Here is a 20,314-nt window from a genome sequence, read left to right as displayed (position 1 = left end):
GACAAATTCCGTTCAATCACATGAGCTGCAGATTTTTTGGTATCACGTGGTCTGCATAGTCGGCCATATTAAATGTATTTTTGACCGGTTCGGCTCACTCTCATATCAAACAACTCCTCAGTTGCTTTAACGACGTTGGGAAAATCCGCTGCTAATCCAAAAGTTCAGCATCATACTCTCTGGAAAAGATAGATAAAACCCACCAGGTTTTCCAGTTCTATGCAACTAATTACTTTTAAATACACATACATCATTGTCGTCACCAGGTTCTCACCGGATGAAAAACAACTACCTCAAACTGATACTTAATTAGGTAATGTCAAAGGCTACAGAGAACTCGAGCTCATAACACTACGTCATGAACGATATCTGTATGGTACTCATGACTAAACTAAAGACTCATTCTGGAGGCACGAGTTAAAGACAATTTCTGTAGGGCTACTGTAGGTCCGTCAGGAAATGTTAATGTGTTGATGAATAAATACTGAATAAAATCGAAGTGTCTCAATGTTATTTGATTTTTCTAGATCTCCCTTTGAAATTTGGAGCGAAACATGTTCATTATCTGAAAATGAACCTCCACAGCCTGTTTTCAGTTATTCGAACGGGTCAGGAACGAAATGAATGAAGTCCACATCTAGCGACGAAGATAGGAACTGTGCCGGGTGCCGGTGCCTGTCGCAGTCCTCTGGGGCGATGATTAATGACTGGCACATAAAATGATATTGAAGAGAGTTGCTGGAATGAAAGGTGACAGCGAAAACCGGAGTATCCGGAGAAAAAATTGCATTGCATCCGCTTTGTTCAGCACAAATCCCTCATAGAGTGACCGGGATTTGAAACACGGAACCCAGCGGTGAGAGACCGGCGCTCTGCCGCCTGAGCCACGGAGGCTCCCACACGTTTATTAACTGTTGGAATGAATTGGTGAAGCAGCCGGGGGAACAATAAAAAAGTAAATGATTTATACGTGGCCGCCTCTGCGGTGTAGTGGTTAGTGTGATTAGCTACCTCCCCCCCCCCGGAGGCCCGGGTTCGATTCTCGGTTCTGCCACGAAATTTGAAAAGTGGTACGAGGGCTGTAACGGGGTTCTCTCAGCCTCGGGAGGTCAACTAAGTAGAGGTGGGTTGGATTCCCACGTCAATCATCCTGGAAGTGGTTTTCCGTGGTTTCCCACTTCTCCTGCAGGCAAATGCCGGGGTAGTACCTAACTTAAGGACACGGCCGCTTCCTTCCCTTTTCCTTGTCTATCCTTTCCAATCTTCCCATCCTCCTGCAAGGCCCCTGTTCAGCATAGCAAGTGAGGGCGCCTGGGCGAGGTTCTGTTCATCGTCCCCAGTTGTATCCCCCGACCCAGAGTCTGAAGCTCCAGGACACTGGTAGAGGTGGAATCCCTCGCTGAGTCCGAGGGGAAAGCCGACCCTGGAAGGTAAACAGATGGAGAAGAAGAAGATTTATATGGTATGACATGACTTCAGTGCATAAAGTGGAATGTTGTAATGAGAAGCCGATGATATGGAAATAAATCATAACTTATATCAATATTCAGGCATCAATTTATACATTGAAATCCACGATGACGTAAATTATAAATAGGCCCAAGAGAACTTCACCCAGTTATTATAAAATACTCGCTAATGTTCCCGCTCTTATTTAAGGTGACTTTCCTTTCCCTCTGCTACCTCTTAAAAGCCGCAATAGCTTATGTAGTTCTTCTATGACGTTGAGACAGAAAAGGGCTAAATCTGGAAACGTAAATCCGTAGCCTTAATTTACAGTCCCGAATTTGCCTCGTGTGAAAATGGGATAGAAGTGGGAAAGAAGCGGCCTTAAATTAAATTAAATTAAATTAAATTAAATGGGAAACCACAGGAAATCATCTTCAGGGTTGCCGGCAGTGGGATTCGAACCCACTATTTCCCGAATGCGAGCGCAATGCTGCGCACTTCTAACCGCACGGCCAACTTACCCGGTAAAACCGTCTTCATAGCTGCCGACTGTGATATTCCAACCTAAGAGCTACCATTAATAATAACAATAGTAATAATAGTAACAAAAGCAATCTTATGATCTGATGTATCGTGTACAGCTAACGTGCCAATTTCAACGTTCCGTTTCATATTATGGAATGGCATCCTGCACCGTAAGTAACTGGTTAGAATGCTGGCCTTTGATCTCCGGGGTACTGGGTCCGATTTTCAGGTGATCGGGTATTTTAACATCCATTGACTTCTTCCTCTGGCTCGGGGACTAGGTGTTTGTGCAGTCTTCAACATGAGATTTCATTCCAGGAATGTTGTATCCTCACAAACGCGCAAGTTGCCCGTGGATGTCAATTCGAAAGGACCTGCGCCAGGCTTTTCCGTAGGCCACACATAAATAAAGGAGGCTATTATACTGCACAGAGACCCAAAGCTGAGGTTTTAATTAATTTCTTAAGGTAAATGTCAGAGATCTCTTACACGGCGACATTCTAGGACATGGAGTAACGAATCGGCTTTTCTCCACTCTTCGAAAATCGGACTACCTCTACTAAATCTGAAGCCGCAATATGGGAATCGGAAGGTCTACACTCCACCACTAATCCGCGGAGAGGACCACCATATCCTCATGCACACTCATCCTCAATTACACGACGCGTGCCGTGTAGCCAACTTGCTCCAATAAAGAATAACCCCAGGAGTTGCGCATTAGCCAAGCAAAGCAAACAACATCAACAGTTCTTTTGGGAAGACTATAATACTGATACTGGGTAGAGAAGAAAGTGAAATTCCTTCTACTCTTCATCGCATAATACGGATTTCGGATAATGTGCATTGGGAATACAAAGTATACTACTATACATCACACACATTGATACACTTTTGCTGTATACCAAGTCTCAATAATGAATAATTTAATAAACCCTTTCATACATTGTACTTCAATCTATTCAGAGCATGACAGCTTATTGAAGCTCGTCACATTTTTTTTTACGCAAAAGTTCAATTTATTTAGGTCAGGCACTCGATATTCATTTTTTATTTAGAAGCAATACTGGATAGAGAATTAGTTGGATCACCAACATTTCAACATAATCGTCCACGCACTGCATGCTTAAACGGGGATAAAATATTTACTGCCGTCGCACGGGATTAACGTAGTCCCGTCCATGATGATTTCCCTATGGCACAGAAAATTTAGAAGGCTAGGCAGCTATGCTGGGTTTACCGTTAGTTTGTTTACCCAGTGTTGCAATTGCGATCGAGACCTATCTGCACATATTGTACATTAACCACCCGAGGCTTGAAACTATTTTGGGTTCAGTTTGTTTAACTAAGTATGGCACTAGTTTTACGAAACGATAGGAAAGAAATTCCCTCTGAACTTGCATCATACCACGTAGATACCCCACGTAATTTTCTAAAACAGTTGGCTCTGATAGTTGGAGTCAAGTCCTTATGGTCTGACACCGAGGTTAGATGGTTCAAGTTCTGTTGGTGCAAAAAAAAAAAAAAAAAAATCAACATCATTATATTTGCCGGCGGGGTAGAAGAGATGGTGACATATAATTTCTAACTACTAGCTTACGTGCGTAAAGCCCATTTTGAATTACAAACCTTTCTGCAGTGTTCATATGAAGTGAAGGCATTTGACACTGTTGATCGTGATTCGACCGTCGTATGGCGACGTTAAGCCTTAAGCAGTCCCCTTCGTGTTATTCGACAGGAGTACGCTTGGTGCCGATGCCGGCTTTCACACTCGCCCTACCTCATCATCATCATCATCATCATCACCATCACCACCACCACCACCACCACCACCACCACGCACCTATACGCGCAGGTCACCCACGAGCCCCAGGCCTCTCCGGAAGCCATGCGCAATCAATCAATTTTATAAAGGGACGTGCGTATTTGAAAGCCAATGCACATATTTTTCCATAACTGGTACGAGAGGCGCAAGTGTAATTACGTTTAAAATAACATTTCTACTGTATTATTCCAATCACTTAATCATAGTTTTAATATTGATGGAGAAATAAACTTAGCTAAGCGCTTGGCTTCGAAGGATGTGACCTCCGGCGGTTCCATCTTGTTTGAACCCCGCTGGGTATGTTCCAGTGGGAGAGTAACGTGATAGTCAGTCGCGGTCTGCTAATGATGGGCCCTGCGGCGGAGCCATCCCCATATCTGGACATCAACGAGACACAAAAATATTGAATTAAGCTAGTGATATTTTAAATATAAAATGTACCACACGTAGCTGAATAGGGTAATAAATTATTTCAATTTTAGTTGCGTCATCACGTTCGTTGAGAAAAATCTTCCTATTTATGTGCATTGGTAATCAAACATTATCTCGCATTGAATAAGTGGCGGCGTAGCCAACAGCTTGCAATTCGGGAAATAATGGGTTTGAACCCCACTGTCATCAACTCTGAAGACGGTTTCCCGTGGTTTTCCATTTTCACACGGGCCGATAACCTTCGATGTTAGGCCCCTTAAAACACGAAGCATCATCAAGCAACCATTTTCACACAGGCAAATGCTGGAGCTGCACCTTAATTACGTCTACGGTATTTTCGTTCCCAATCCTATCCCTTTCCTATCCCATCGTCGCCATCAGACCTTATCTGTGTCGGTGTGACGTAAAGCAAATTGTAAGAAAAAGAATCATTATCTCTATTCGTTTCTGTTCTTCCCTCGTATTACTTCTCTGTTGTTCACCGTAAGTGGCGTCCGACTCGTTGGGTGAATGGTCAGCATACTGGCCTTCGGTTCAGAGGGTCCCAGGTTCGATTCCACACCACACATAACACTATCCTCCACCACAATAACATGCAGTTACCTACATATGGCATATGCTGCCCACCCTCATCGGAGGGTCTGCCTTACAAGGGCTGAACTCGGTTAGAAATAGCCACACGAAATTATTATTATTATTACCGTAAGTGGCAGCTGCATCACTCCAAAGAGTGTGTTGGGCTCCAAACACACATCCCCAAATAAACTCCTTGGTTTAGTGTCTGGGTGGAAATCGAGCAGAGCGGCTTCGGCTCCACAACTTTGAATTCGGGAGGCGATGGGCTGGTCCCACGGTCGTCTGCCATGAGAATGGATTTCTGTGGTTCTGTATTCTCCTTACTAAGACAAATGCCAGATCAGTTCCTTTCATAGGTCATGGCCACTTCCCCGTCAGCCTTCTCTAAACTCAAATCATTGCAACATTTCCTGGCCTAAGAGCAGAGGCGTAACGATAGGGCCTGCAATGCTGGCGGGCCCAGGCCTTTAAGGTGTCCCGCAGACTACTCGCTAAAGCATAAAAGTATAATACAGGATGTCCCAAAAACCACCGACAACGCTTAGTATGTTGTGCGGGAAGGCGAACAGATCCGTTTTCAAGAAGGAACCCATATCCAGAAAGGCAGTGCTTGTATACTGTTGCGCATCGAAGTGTGGGATGTATGTGCGTTCCGCATGTTGTCAATAAACCCAACTTGAGTGGCTCATTACAAACGGGGTTCAAACCGTGTATCTCCAACGTCACTGCAGAACCTACGTCGGCGGTGCTGAGCCGCACACACCTGACCCAATACGCGCAGTTGTCTTTGAAAAATTTCAATCGCTTCGTGGACTCGAGCAATAAAGTCCTCCGCTGACGTAACAGGATTGTCGTACACCATACTCTTCATACTACCTGCGTGTAAATGTCCGGCTTCTCTTAGTCGTCTCTCGATGGCCGCGAACTTGGAATGATGTGGGGTATGTCTGTTTGGAAAACGTTCCGCCTACAGACTTGCAGCAGCTCTACCACTGCAATCCTCTTTGCCGTATGCAAGCACCATGACAGTTATTTCCGCAGCTGTGTACCGGTACATGTCGCAGTGCTGTTAACAACGTTACTGCACTGACAGTAGCGCAGTAGGATGCGCATCAAGGACTGTGTGGAGGAATGTAGCGCATGCGCAGGAATGTTATTAAGCTGAAGTCGTCCATCCGCAGTACACAGAGGGCTAAAGGGTTGCATACCTTCCTCATTAAGACACCAAATCGTAACAAATTTTCACAACCGTTCTAAGACTTCGACGCTCTCTAGCGCCCAAACCGTGCATTTCCGAACAGGGGCTCCTTCTTGAAAATCGATCAGTCCGCCATCCCGCACAACATACTAAGCTTTGTCCGTATATTTTTGGGACACTCTGTATATGTAACCTGTTACTCTACACGGAAGTAATCAGAAGAACAGATCACTACGAAATAGAAAATAGATTGCTTTTACAATTTATACATAGATGAATTGCCATTCGGTTGCATCTAGCAGCAGTTATCATATCATTTTGTTGAATGTAACACGGCACATCAGTAATTAATGCTTGTCCTCGCAACACCGCGACACGCACCTCACAAAAGAGCTGCACCAAACTATTCAAAAATAATTACAACAATTAAAACGAATACCAAATTATCATATTTTAGTCAAAAAATTATACTTTCTTGATGTGTAGTGTACCGGAGATCGTATTATGCACATTTGCTAATCATTTAGCTTTTTCGACAAATGTATTCGACAAAAATGTATAATTTCAAAAATAATCTGATGGTAGTAACAGTCAGTTAAATCAGTTTCGAACGTGCTCTCTTTTCGCGAAGGTAATAACATGGTGTACTTTCACCAGGCCTAATAGGTGTGCGGTTTGATATTTTTCAAACTTCATTAGAACAGTTTTTTATTTAAGTTTGTTCGCATATTTATCTGTGTTGTAATCGAATAAATTATTATAACTGTTACTTCATCATAAGTTACAGAGTATAGTTCTGTAGTTACTGATTAATGAAATGAAATTTAAGCACAAATATATACACTGAGTGGTGTGTGGGTGCGTTGGCAGTTCAGCAGCCTGGCTGTTAAACCACGGAGAAAATCAAATAAAACCTGTTTAAATATCATGTTTTAATTATCTTACAATAATGAATAAACCCTTTGTTCATATAACTGGACAATATATTGCGTTGGTTCTACTTACTGTACATATGCTTATGTTATTCACAGTTTTTAAGTTTCATTTGAGGAGGCCCGAATTGTTATTTTGGCAGGCGGGCCAGTATCACATTCCCTGCATCGCTCCCTGAGGGAGAGCATTACCTCCTACGAGGTCCGCCCTATCCTTTCAGGGGAGACGTAAAGCCAATAGCAAAAAAAAAAAAAATTGTTAAGTTCTCCTCTAGTTAATTGCTTGCCCAGCCATTCAACCCACACGCTTCTTATCCATCTGTGAACCACGGAAGTCAAGGTTCATTTTTTTTTTGCTAGTGGCTTTACATCGCACCGACATGGATCGGTCTTATGGCGACGGTGGGATAGGAAAGGCCTAGGAGTTTGAGATAAACGGCCGTGGCCTTAATTAAGGTACAGAACCAGCATTTGCCTGGTGTCAAAATGGGAAACCACAGAAAACCATTTTCAGGGCTACCGACAGCGGGGTTCAAACCCACTATCTCCCGAATACTGGATACTACGTGAAAATAGAAGTACACGCTTAAACGATATGGACTCTTCCCAGGGTCCTCACCCTTTTATGTTCACTCTTTAAAGATTAAATATCTAATTTATTGCTAATATATTTTACGAGAAAGGCTGGTCCAGCATTTGTGTTCAAGTATTTCAAACTTTAAAATACGCGCCGCGCGCCAAGCGAGCAGCCGGCTACAGCAAGCATGTGGCGAGTGACGTAGGAGCCAGCTCCAAATCGCGGAGACTGATACTGTACTTCATTCACAGAAGTCCCCATACCTTCTACTTTAAATAACTCGCGTATGAATTACGATATGAATATAAGAATAACATCACCGTACACAAAATTTTAATATCTCCATTACCACCAAGTTTTATTAAAATCTACCACAGATTAAGAACGTTATTGAGAGGAATGAAACAGCTGCAGTCGCCGGGACTTCAGTAGAATACAGACGCGAGAATTCGACACAACAGTCTTGTCCCACGGTTGAACCGAGACGGTTGACTGATGGAAGTTGGTGCTACGGTGTAATATTGAAGAATCAAAGTCTACGGTTTAAACTCTACTAAATTATGGTGAGAATAACTTTGAAACATTTCAATAGTCACTGCGAACTCAATAGTAAAATCGAGAAAGGCGATAATTTAAATATCTCAAGGTGATTGAAATATTTCCGCTGATAGCAAAGTTCAAATCTGAAACAGTGCATCAGGACATATATCTTCTCTAGTGGAACTTGAATGTTAGGAAAACATTAAACCTTCACGTGTGAATCAATCTGAGATTTCACGGTAACTTTAAAGGAACCCAGATTTACCAGTGAACGGAATTAATTTCCACGATCAAATTATTATAAATTGTTACCAGTATTATTATTTGTGTTTGAACATAAACATAACAGTGCGTGTGAACGGAACTAAATTCAAATGTCAAGCATTTAACTTCTTCTACCATAGTGAAGGAACTGTCATTTATAGTGTCATAGCAGTGTTGAATAAACTTTGTAAATACTTTCAAAGTAATCGTAAAACAGTAGAACTCTACAAATAGTTGCTTTATCTTCTTCGAACATTAAAAAGCATAAGTGAACTATTTGTTTTGTGTAGACAATCGTATAATCTGTGCCACATGTAACTTACCTTAAGAAGAATGCGGGTTCGATTCTATTGACATTCGGCCGCATGAAAATTAATTTATTTATTTTCTCAAGCCAGTGACCAGTTTATTTACCTTAAAGAAGCATTTGTTTCTTATTCCATTGACATTTGACAAGCCATATTTGTATTTTATTAATCCTTTCAAGGGAACGATTTAAGTTAGTTAAAGAATTACACCGCAGATTAATACGTCCAATATGTCTAAAGGGCTAAAATGTGTCCATGTTCACGCAATTCCAATAAACAAACAGTTCTGAAAATCCAGAACTTCATTCAAAGCAAATCCTCTCATTCTCTGTACTCACTCATTGTGATGTGCCGTACACGCCTTGTGTACCATCTCATGATCATCAAGCTATAAAGTACGGGCATTTCCTGGTACAATATATACTAACAAACTGGTCTCAATATTAGTTGTCCTGACATATTTCAGTTTTAACCCACTTAATGTTTGCAGAGAGCAATTACTGTAAAAGGAAACACAGGTTTTGCAACTGTGGCGTTTCAATTAAGCTGACCTATATTATATTGTACATTTTATACAGTATGTGCATACGATTTCATTAATTTATTTGTCGGATACTACATTTCACTCCGGAATTTCATTTAGTTATTTATATAGTAAAATATAATTATGTTCCAGCTTACTTTTAGGATGGGAATATTCAACGCAATATGTGCAGAAAGCAATTATAATATTATTATCTGTTCAAAACAATTTTTGGTGAAACAAATAACTTATAAGTCATTTCCTGTTTTAATGTATCAAGCTAGGGTATAAAGGTCAAGAGACACTTGATGTCACTTTATGCGAAAGGTTGATCGTTGCTTCTTTTCGTTACTGGGTTCTGGCCAATATTACTGGAATTCTTTAACTGAAAAGCCATCTCCATAGTATCGAATCTGCGTAGAACGTCGCGTGGTTAAAACCAAGATATCAACGGTCACGTAAACGTACAAACTTAATTTTAAACTATAAATATATGTGATTCCTCATGATAATTCATCAGTCTGAAATGATTCTTTACAGTTTCAATAAGTAAATTATTTCCAGAACAACCGACGTAACAATTGTTAGTAACGCGACTTGACAGCCAAAGATGTGCGCCAAGTGGCCACTCCTTTTCTCCAGTCAATTGACGGTGCCCTTGGAATATCGTTCTTGTTATTGGTTTTATGTCTCGGTAACTACTTTTACAGGTTTCGGAGACGCCAAAGTCTGGAATTTTGTCCTGTTGGAGTTAATTTATGTGGCGGCATATCTAGCGACACGAGACCCGCATACAGTATTTGAGCACCTTCAAATAGTTCTTACCACCGTACTGTATCCGGATCGAAACAGCACTCCATTGAACGAAACACTCCCCTCGTTCGATGAATACAAAAGATTAATACTACTATTATTATTATTATTATTATTATTATTATTATTATTATTATTATTATTATTATTATTATTATTTATTTTCTATTCCTTCTTGAGGATTCTATCATCAAGTTCAACGGCCCTAGATTTATGATGATGAGGAAGAAAATATGGGAATATACCGATGTAGACTTGATAATGCATATTAAATATTTTAGGATAATGCTTTAAAAATTCCTGAAACTCTTGTTTTTTATGATTTCTGTACATTTCCACTTAAAGAATATATTTATGTTAATCAAGTATATGAAATAAATATAAAGTCGCTGGATCAGAAATATTACTGCGAAATTACAGTTTAAAGTAAGTTGTAATCACATAAGTTACTAAATACAGTACAGAGATAACAGCAACAACAACAAAATAATAAAATTGAACAGTGAAGGCTGTCGATATATGAATCTATAATCTCATATTGTCCATGCTCGAGTGGCCATTGTCTTGTTTTACGAGGCTCGAAATTCGATTTCTGACTGGCTCTAGGTATTTTGATCTTAAATGACTGATTCCTTTGTATCGGAGACTAAGTGTTTATGTATTGCACACATCACATTCAACCGTATTCTCCATCACAATAATACGCGCCTTCCCATACATGGCAGACACCACCCTCATTCATCGAAAGGTCCGCCGTTGAAAGGTTTCACCTGACTGTAGGCCTAATAGCCACACGAAATTTCTTACTCATATTGCAAATACAAGTGCAACCTGAATGTTCTGTCATTGGTGTCATTGGCCTGCCCATTGGCGCAGGTGATGCAATTCCAGAGTCATTTGAATATTTCTGTAATAACATAGATCCAAACAAGAACTGATGGAGATGAAAGAAACAGAGTGAAATAAATAATTGTAGAGTCCTAGAAGAATAAATCGCGGGAATATTTTCGTAATAACTGGGAAAGGCTTGGTCAAGCGCTAGAGAATCTTTTCTGGACAGTAATACAGAATCTTAGAGAGCGAATAAAAATTAATGAATAGTGTTTCGTATAACTCAGTGAATCACTGAACAGTTAGGAGGAATGTTTTGAAAATTCTCAACGTATAAATATTTCCCTTGAAATCACGAACAACCGAGTTACGCTCGAGGAAGTGGAAAGGCAAATGACAGATCATCCAGAGAACAGCGAGCTGCTCTCAGGGATTATAGGTTTAGGGGTAAGTTATTACCGGTAATCAAAGACGTTTATGTAGACTATTCGGCTTCTGTGAGAGTTGATGGTAGAATAAGTTCTTGGATCAGGGTAGTTACAGGGACTGTTAATAGTTTACGTGGATCATTTACGGAAAGGTATAAAATGGCAGGGAGGGATTCACTTGGGTAGGAAACACTTTGTCCTATGCCGTTGACTTTATCTTAACGCCAGAGTGTGCCGAAAGACTGCTAACTAATATCTTGGAACATGGAAAGAAGAGTAGGAGGTATGTTCAGAAAATAGGTATTTTAAGACTAAGGTGAAGTAAGGCCGGCCCGCGGTGTAGGAGCAACGCGTCTGCCTGTCACCCGGCGGCCCCGGGTTCGATTCCCGGCCGGGTCAGGGGTTTTTAATTGCCATGATTAATATTCCTGGCCTGGTGACTGGGTGTGTCCTTTCCTCACACACCGCCATTCCAAATTACATGCAGGTTAATGCAATAGATGGTGGCACTAGGAGCAAAAGATCCACATGGGTCGACGCCCCAAACAAATAGCATTTAAAAACAGATTATTTTGGATATTTAGGATGTGTACTGTACCAATACGGCAGCACAGTAATAGAAATTGAATGTTGCGATCAACTGTATTCGTAAGAAACGAGTCAGCTTCCGGACAAAACTACCTGTACACAAAACTGTACACAAATTTGTTGCTCGGAAGTTAAAGATGACTAGAATTTTAATATTTCATTCATAAGTTGGAATTAACAGACGCTATAGTGGAGAAAATCATTTCTGGTATAAGCACGTAGGAACTAGGGCACGCAAATACTCGGAATGAAGAGGTAAGGGCTAAGTTAGAAATGAATTCGATGGATGCAGCTGTGTGCATAAACTGGGATCAGTGACACGAAAGAAAGGAGAATATGTTACCTAGGAGTGTAATGGACTCGGTTATGGAGGGTAAGAGAAGTAGAGGGAGACCGAGGTGACTATGGTTGGACTGTTTACAACGACTTAAAGATACGAGGTATGGAATTAAATGAGACCACAAGACAAGTTACAAGAAAATGATTGTGGAGGAGTTTGGTTAATTCGCATAGTATTTCAGATTTAATACTGAAATAATAATAATAATAATAATAATAATAATAATAATAATAATAATAATAATAATAATAATAATCATAATAATAATAATAACAAACGAAAAAACCCGTTGCGCAACACCTCACTAGTAGCTTGAACTGCCAAGTCTACTGCTGCCCATCCAGACGTTCTTCGGATACTGGAGTGCTACGTGATCCGCGCGACATCTGCAACCTACGATTCTGCTTTCTTGAGCGGGTCCGTTGTTTCTCGTGTTATGTTGCTCCTCAGCAGGCCAGTGAAACCCATTCCAGCAGTCAGTCCAAAATTAAAATCCTAAACTGGCCGGAAATCGAAACTCAGGCCCTCCAGTTAAGTGCACACTGCTCCTAGATACTTCAGAGATTATTATTATTATTATTATTATTATTATTATTATTATTATTATTATTATTATTATTATTATTATTATTATTCCTCCCCTGCGAACCATGTGACCTTGCCGCGGTGGGGAGGCTTGCGTGTCCCAATGAAGCAGATAGCCGAGCCGCAGGTGCAACCATATCGGATGGGTATCTGTTGAGAGACCAAACTAACGAATGGTTCATCGAAAGGTGGGTGGCAGCCTTTCGGAAGTTGCAAGGGCGTCAGTCTAGACGATTGACTGATATGGCTTTGTAAAAATACTCAGCATGGCTTAGCTGTGTTGATACTGCTACACGACTGAAAGCAACGGGAAACTACAGCCATAACTAACTCCGGAGGACATTCAGCTCCCTCTGTACTTAACTATCGGAAATTTAAATTCTCTCCAGAGCACATTTAAATACGGGTATTACTGCATTTGGAAGTGGTTTGGCATTGATCCCAATTCCGTGAAGATATAGCAAAACTGTGCTGAAACTACTGAAATAAGTAAATCTCCAGCTATATTATAGTTGAATGCTGTGCATTTTCAATATTTTAAGCGTGAATGTATCTCCAGTTTCAGTTTTATATGAAGTGAAAGAATGTTCTCTGAAACTTATAGAATATGATCGGCAATATGGAACGAGGCGATTTACACCGGTGACAGCTGAAATAATGTGTCTGAAAACGTATTGCACAAGACATAATTGGTCTTATATCTCTCCAAACAGGATTCAGTTACAGAATCTTACCAAATTTGGTCCTGAACGGTTTTTTTTCATACTTTGTGGATTTCATCAATGTCAGTTGCACACAATTCTCCCTGCCTCAATTAGAAGAAGCTTTCTCACCTCCAGCGATTGTATGAGTAGGATAGATGGCAGTGTACCAAAATCTCACCACTCTGCATAAAACAACAAGAAACGAAAACTAGCGTAGCGTCACGGTCACAATTTTTCTATTCATCTCAAGAAGTTGCCATATGCTTGGTCATGTGACCACGATTGTGCACACTAATGGGATATACAAGAATACGAAATGTACTACAGTACATAGTCTGCTGTCTGTTCCGACGATCATAATTGACCTGTTACTCTCTGCCGACCAACAAGTTATATCGAAACAAACATACATCACAAGCTTTCATTCCCCTCCCTGAAGGGTAGGGGCGGGCCACCTAGTAGGTTACTCTTACTCTAGGCCACTTATATCGAAATATTTTCAGCTTAGTAACCAGTGAACGTGAACAGTAATCGTTTAGAAGAGACGAAATAATAATTTAGGAATACAGTCGGGCCTAATGAAATTTAAAGCCCATTTGCTCCACTGCAGCTTACTGATGAGTCTAGCTATGGATTGAGGTCAATCTGTTCCCCCTACGTCCCCTTAACATACTGATCTTATTATTATATGATGTCCTCCTGCAAATAAGCTCGGTTGGTCGCGAAGTCAACCGAAAGGATATCCTTTACATTGACTATATTTCGAAAATATTCCTAACTCCTGTCAACTGATTTCCTGGGATCTACTATGAGTTCGCGCAAAACACTATTCATTTCCTTTCTACCTCCATTTCTAGAAGTCTTTATTGACCTCGCATTTTCATGTTATTACCGTAATCACCCAATGACTTCTATTGAACAATAATTTGTTTCACTCTGTTTCTTTCATTTTCGTACCTTTTCTTTCCTACACCATTCCTTATGAGGAGCCGTCTCTGACACGCCTTCCGGTTACGTTTACAAGCTGCTTTCACTTCATCATTCCACCAGGATGTTTGCTTTTTCCCATCTTTACACAGAGTTGATCCTAGGCACTGCTTTGCTGCATCACTGTATGCCACTCGCTCTTCTTCTATATCCTGAACCATATCCATGAAAAACCAAAACCCCATGGCATTGCAGCCCATGGAGGGCTTCGGCCTACCAGGCAACCACTGCTCAGTCCGAAGGCCTGCAGATTACGAGGTGTCGTGTGGTCCGCACGACGAATCCTCTCGGCCGTTATTCTTGGCTTTCTAGACCGGGGCCGCTATCTCACCGCCAGATAGCTCCTCAATTCTAATCACGTAGGCTGAGTGGACCTCGAACGAGCCCTCAGGCTAGCAAACAATTCCCATTCCTATTAGCCTCCTTATCTTCTCCAGATTTACCCAACACTTCACATCTTTCAGTTTTATTTCCAACTCTCGCATGAAAATCGCCCATTAGCACTACGCTATGCTTGATGTTGACCCTGCCTACGGTGTCACTCAGAGCTTCATAAAACTTTCCATCTTCATCCTCATGTGCATCCTCGCATTGTGAATAGATTGAGACAATTCTGGTGATGTACAAGAGAAAAAGTTAAAAACATGAATTTCCATTAATTTTGGATGTGCATACTCTGCGGGAGTGTAAAATCATGGTTTCGGTTTCGAATAAACCCCCAATAAATTTAGGTACTCAGAAATATTATTGGCCCTAAAATTTGTCTTAAAATATTGCAGACCTTCATTTTTAGATTAACAGCTGATAAACGGTACGTAATATCGACAAACGGATTGTACTATAAGACGCCGTATTTAGCGGCCTAAATGGCTGGTCCTATGGTATTTTCTCGTATCTCATCTATTCATGGGCCAGACTGAGTTAGAAACGGTTAAACGGATAGCTCTGCGAAAATGTCGGCAAAATAGTCAATGTACAGACACACGGTCGTTACGATTTTATTTATATAAACAGATAAGAAATCTGCTCCACCTACAACACATTAGGGCTATGTCCGCTGGACATAGAGTGAAAAAAATATCTTTCATGAGAGCTCCCTTATTAATCTTCCTATAGAAATGATATAGATGAGAAAAATGTTTTAGAAATTGATTTCCATTATGGATTGTAGATTTACATTAATGTTGGATGTGCATAACTTTTCGGGAGTGCAAAATCATAGTTTCGATTTCGAATAAACCCCCAGTAAATTTATATATTCAGAAATAATATTGGCCCTAAAACCTACCCAAGGACAAGTGGATTCTAAATATCAAGTTTGGTAGAAATATATCCAATAGTTTTCAAGTTCTAAGAATTCAGACAAACAAACAAACAAACAAACAAACAAACAGACAAACACCAAAGCTAAAACATGTGCAGATGGTCATTATTACACCCGAAACATAACTGTAGAAAAATTTCGCCAAAATAGTTAGTTACCTTATGAAACTGAAAATGTACGTGTGAATTAGGAAAATGTCAGAATCATCATATTAAGAAACATTTCGACCAAGCTCAATATTATACTAATTATTCGCGAGTCAGGTTTTCAGTTATATTGTGCAACATGAGGTTTTACATTCTGCTCTTTGTTATGCCTGGTGTAAAATTGAAAAATCATACAACACCATCCTGAGAGTTGCCGACGGTGGGGCTCGAACCCACTATCTCCCAAATTCAAGCTAACAACTACATACCTCGATCCGTGTAGTCACTTCGTTCGGTGTGAGCGAATATGATTGCGTACAAAGTCGATATGTGAATTTTAACGACAACCGGTCGTTTAATATATTAAATAAACGTTCTGAAGGAAATATTCTCCGATCACTGACCTAACCTGATCATTCATGCATTAAGATACGTAACGAACACTTCTATCCAGAGTGAGATTTTCTAATAATTTCGAGCCTTACTAGGAATAATATCCTTGGCTGAATCGTCAATGTATCTCCCTTCGATTCACTGGTTGCGGGGTTCGGCCGACTCGGGAAATTTAGCCACTTGTCGTTATTATTTCAGGTTCGAGAACAAGGTATATGTGTTTTTTCTTAATACTCACGTCTTTATTTATACACCACACTGGAAAACACCATAGAAATATAAAATAGCCGAAAGTGTGCTGGTAAGTCATACGTTGGTAGAAATGAACACGTCCACACAGATCGCATCTACGACTCTTGCCACATGTATCAAAAGCAGCGATGAAAGATAGAGAGAAAGACAGGCCCTACAAATACCCTTAACCTTAATGTTTGAATTCGATGTATTTTATGATACGGATCGCCTACGGGCATCAGATCAAAAAAAGACCTGCATGTTGCGGGACGAACACGTCCACGGACACTCCCGACACTAAAAGATATACGCCATTTTATTTAATTGTGATACGGAGAAATATCGTGTGTCCTATGTATGTTCTAAGGGAACTTTAATCCGTTCGAAGCACAGAATAGAAACGTAATATTTCAAGAGTATCATAAATACTGATCGTCGACTAAGCAGCCAATGCAAGCGAAGCTCGAGTTAGCGCCGGAAGCGTCGTGTACATTTCACGAGCCTTAGGTTATGGTCGTTATGCAAGTTTATTGCTCATAACAGCTGTTTATTTACGACATTGTAAAATGTCATTACATTGTAGAAACACACCATTTCTTATATTAGAAAAAAAATGTATGCAGCAATGTCCATGTTTATAGCAGAGAAAGCCTGCAATGATGTACCCTCTAAATGTGGCACTGAAGCGCCATGTGACTACAAAAATAAGAGGTCCGATGGGAGAACAGAGGCACTGAAAATCGGGACTCCAGTCTAGCCTAGAGGACATAACCCCCACCCCCCCTTCAATTTATGGCTTCAGTGATACAGAGGATATATTTTCCCATTCAGGAATGGCCAAGCGAAAACATCTAACATAGTGTCTGTATGAGGCTGATTGGAAACTGAAATAGCATCATCGAGGGTAATAAGTTTATAGGGAAAAAGCATTGTATTGTAGCGCTCTAATGAGGTTTAGGCCTGCCCAACAAGATTAATAGTTAAGTAGTTCCCTACGGGGAACACGAATAGCTCCTTTCTTATTGACTTTTGAAGACGCTGAGATGCCAAAAAATTGTCCGGCGGAATTATTTCTACATGCCTATAAATCTGTGGAGACAAGGCTGGCGTATTTGAGCACCTTGAAATACTACCGAACTGACGATGGACAGATTCCTCCAAATTGGGTTCAGAAAGCTAACTATACCGTCTGAACGACACGTTCGGCTAAGAATTTGCACAATTTTGAATCGAAATATCAATTATTCTCCGCCTCTGTGGTGTAGTGATTAGTGTGATTAGCTGCTACCCCCAGAGGCCCGAGTTCGATTCCCGGCTCTGCCACGAGATTTGAAAAGTGGTACGAGGGCTGGAACAAGGTTCACTCAGCCTTGGGAGGTCAACTGAGTAGAGGGGGGGGGGGTTCGATTCCCTCCTCAGCCATCCTAGAAGTGGTTTTCCGTGGTTTCCCACTTCTCCTCCAGGCAAATGCCGGGATGGTATCTAACTTAAGGCCACGGCCGCTTCCTTCCCTCTTCCTTGTCTATCCCTTCCAAACTTCCCATCCCCCCACAAGGCCCCTGTTTAGCACAGCAGGTGAGGCAGCCTGGGCGAGGTACTGGTCATCCTCCCCAGTTGTATCCCCTGACCCAAAGTCTGAAGCTCCAGGACACTGCCCTTGAGGCGGTACAGGTGAGATCCCTCACTGAGTCCGAGGGAAAAACCGACCATGGAGGGTAAACAGATTACGAATGAACGAATATCAATTATTTCCCACTGAGTTTTACCTTATGACTACAGTACTTCCAAACTGTACCAATCTGTCACTTTACAACATTTAGTAAATTAAATCCATAAAACGTCAAAAAGAGGAATGGAAGGTTAAAGACTCATCAGATATCTTTCTTCGAAATATTTTTTTGTTTCTTTTTGGGGGGGGAAGTATATGTCTTCCCTTCTGGATCCATATGGTCACTCGCAAGTGCAATCAGACGCCTCTGTTGAGAAAATATGCAGAAAATAGTCTGATACCATATATGCCGTCCGCCCCTTATTATTTAGTTATATGAAACTCAACCAATATTATACTTCTGTTTTAGGACAGCATTCCGCCTGTGTGTCAGCAATATATTTGGGTCATGGAACTAGCAATGGTAAAATGACTATGCACAATTTCCTAACCCAATCTTACGGACCATTGTACAAACATGCGATTTACTGCTCCCTGTCCGGCTCCATGGCTAAATGGTTAGCGTGCCGGCCTTTGGTCCAGAGGGTCCCGGATTCGATTCCCAGCCGGGTCGGAGATTTTAACCTTCATTGGTTAATTCCAGTAGCTCGCGGGCTGGGTGTGTGTGTCGCCTTCAGCGTTAGAAGTCAGTACAAGCAGGGGCCCATTTTCATAGACGCTCAGGTCTCCCATACGGCGTCAACTCGGAAGACCTGTACCCGGCCCCTTCGGAGGCCACACGCCATTATTACTACTGCTCCCTGAATTAATACATGGACCCATAACACGACATAATTAACATGTTATGCAAATATATATATAAACGCCGTAAACCATGACTGAAAATTCTGGCACGGGTATTGACTTAGTGCTGTACTTCTAGCGGGTATCGTGTATGTTTTTTTGTGTGTGTGTGTGTCTGATACGGTATTGTGCCGTTTGTCCGTGGTAGACCTGTCTGATTTTATTTATTTATTTATTTATTTATTTATTTATTTATTTATTTATTTTATGCCTTTTATGTGACGAAGTTAGGGCTCAAGGCCCTGTCTTACACTTACACTTTTTTGTGTGTCTGAGACGGTATTGTGCCGCTTGTCCGTGGTAGACCTGTCTGATTTTCGGTACGTGTACTGGTTGGAATCCAACCTTATGTAATTTTTATTTGAACGACAGATTGTGTCATATTGTAACGGGGAAACAATATGTATCCACATCTGACTAAGTCGCACCAAAGCACTTATTCATTCACTCACAATGTACTCCAGAGACGAGTACGCATTCGGGCTGCAAGGCTTGTATCGCGAGTATTTTCCCGACAGAAGAAACCGACTACCAGCACGTCACATAACCTTGAACGAAAATTGCGGTCACATGGGGCTATTGGAAGACTTCCTCCTGTGAAGTCTGGTCCAAATGAAAAGGAACGCGGACCGGAATAATTTTCATGTTAGTACACGGACACTTGCACGACAGACCAACATCAGCCGGCCGTCTGTTATGTGAATACTGCAAATCAAAACATTTTACCCCGCCATCTGAAGTTACACCAGCATCTTCACGGACGTGATTTCGATGCATGAGTAATGTTTTGTCAATGAGCATTACGCAGTGTGATCAATGATTCAGCCTTTTTGTCAAGATCTCGATTTCACAACAATGGCACTGGGAATCGGCACAATATACACTATTGGAGAACGGAGAATTCCTACTGGGTAAGAGAGGATGCGTTTCAAGTACAGCACGGAGTAAATTTCTGGTGTGAGATCTTGGGCGACTAACTTATACACTTATACAACCATTTTTTCTTCGACGGCCAACTGACGGGAATAATCTACCTTCATTTTCTTCAAAACGAACTCCCACAGTTGCAGGAGAACATGCCACTGCTCGACCGATTACGAATGTACTTCCATCAGAATGGGGCCCCACCTCACGAATCAGTGTTCGTCCGGAACCGTGTTTCATATCATAATAAAAGTATTGGAGGGGGAGGACCCGTTCCCAGTCCCGCCGGATCACCCACTTTATTTCTTTCTGTGGGGTAACTTAAGGATGGTAGAGTATATACAAGAGCCTGAAAATCC

The sequence above is a fragment of the Anabrus simplex genome, chromosome 1 (genome assembly GCF_040414725.1).
Source record: "Anabrus simplex isolate iqAnaSimp1 chromosome 1, ASM4041472v1, whole genome shotgun sequence".
In the NCBI taxonomy this organism is placed as follows: domain Eukaryota; kingdom Metazoa; phylum Arthropoda; class Insecta; order Orthoptera; family Tettigoniidae; genus Anabrus; species Anabrus simplex.
The sequence above is the reverse complement of the archived record's forward strand: the minus strand, read 5'-3'. Positions refer to the sequence as shown.